Genomic DNA, 1,729 nt, shown 5'->3' with positions numbered 1-1,729 from the left:
GGCAATGCACAGAAGAGCACAATGGAATGTCTAATAATACATGAAAATATGCAGTTGTAAAAAAAAGAAAAAAGAAAATATGCAGTTGTAATCAAAGAAATTCAAATTTAAACCACAGTAAGATTTTATGTCATATGCTTAAATCTTACAATATCATGTGTTGGAAAGATGCAGAGTAAAGTAATGGGGATTCTTACTCTCTGTTGAGGGAAGCATAAATAACTAGTCACTGCTAAAAGCAATTTAGCAATATCTAGAAACAGTGAATGCACATAAATTATGACCTAGCAATTCTACTCCTAGACACACACAGATATATAAAGATATATACACACATTTTAGAGAAACTCTTGCATATATGAACAAGGAAACATATAAAAGAATATTTGTAGTTGTATTGTTATCAGAAAAATAGAAATGAACTTAATATTAACCAAGAGTGTGGATAAATAAATACTGGGTGTGATGGTTAATTTTATGTGTCAGCTTGATTGGGCAAAGGATATGCAGATAGCTGGTAAAACATTATGCCTGGTGTGTCTGTAAGAGTATTTATGGAAGATATTAGCATTTGAATCTGCAGACTGAGTAAAGAAGATGCTCTCTTCAAAGCAGGTGGGAATCATTCAATCTGTTGAGGGCCTGAATAGAACAAAAGATGGAGGAAGTGCAAATTTGCTCTCTGCTTGAGTTGAGGAATCCATCATCTCCTGCCCTTGGACTTTGGCACACCTGGTTCTTGGGCTTTGGGTTTGCACTGGAACCAAACCACTGGCTTTCCTAGGCCTTCAGCATGCACATGGCAGATTGTGGGAGTTAGCCTCCATAACTGCATGAGCCAATGCAATGAATGTCTATCTATATATATCTTACTGGTTCTGTTTTCTGGAGAACCCTGGCTAACACACTGGATATATTCTTTAAATGGAACACTATATCGTAATAAAAATGAATTAACAATAGCCACTTATTTTATGAACATGGATAAAGCCTACAAGTTGAGTGAAAAAAACAATTTGCAGAACAGTACATAATATTATTTATATATGCGAAGCAATACTATATATTGTTTAGGGATACATACATGTGGAAAGCTTGGAAATTAATTACAATGTTTAGTAAAGTGCTCGCTTCTCAGGGAGAGGAAGAAGGAAAGGAATATAATTGGGGAGGGGTACAAGGGAGCTTCAACCACATTTGTAACATCTTATTTCTTAAGTTAGTTGCTGTGACTCAGATGATTATTATTATTTATTTTTTTGTAATTCGGAAGTATTTCATAAAAAGAGAAATTCTGTACATTCGAGGACTTTTATCCATCCAATCATTACAGCACTAACTGAAAGCCCCTCCTGTCTCCCAGTTTTGGTTTCCTTAATAGAGCACCTTGGACCAGTGGCCCAGTAGGTAGGCCCTCTGCATGTTCTTGTTTAGATTCTATGGTTACAAGAGTTCCTGAGGGGGTGATGAGGCCAAAGTCCAGCTTATCCACCAGTCAGTAAGCCCTGTGCCCTTTGCACAAGGACACCAAGGTGAGCATCACCAGAAGGTACTTTCTTCACTGCCCGAACACACCATGCACTGTATGCAGAGGTGCTACAGCCAGGCTCCACTTCTCATGTAGCCTGTGGATGCTACAAATTTACTCATCCACAGCCATAAAAAACTAGAAAGAGGGACCAGACCACAGGCAGAGACCCTATTAAGTTTATTTTTTGCTTGCCACCAA

The sequence above is a fragment of the Cynocephalus volans genome, chromosome 4, assembly GCF_027409185.1.
Source record: "Cynocephalus volans isolate mCynVol1 chromosome 4, mCynVol1.pri, whole genome shotgun sequence".
In the NCBI taxonomy this organism is placed as follows: Eukaryota; Metazoa; Chordata; class Mammalia; order Dermoptera; family Cynocephalidae; genus Cynocephalus; species Cynocephalus volans.
This window is presented reverse-complemented; position numbering follows the sequence as displayed.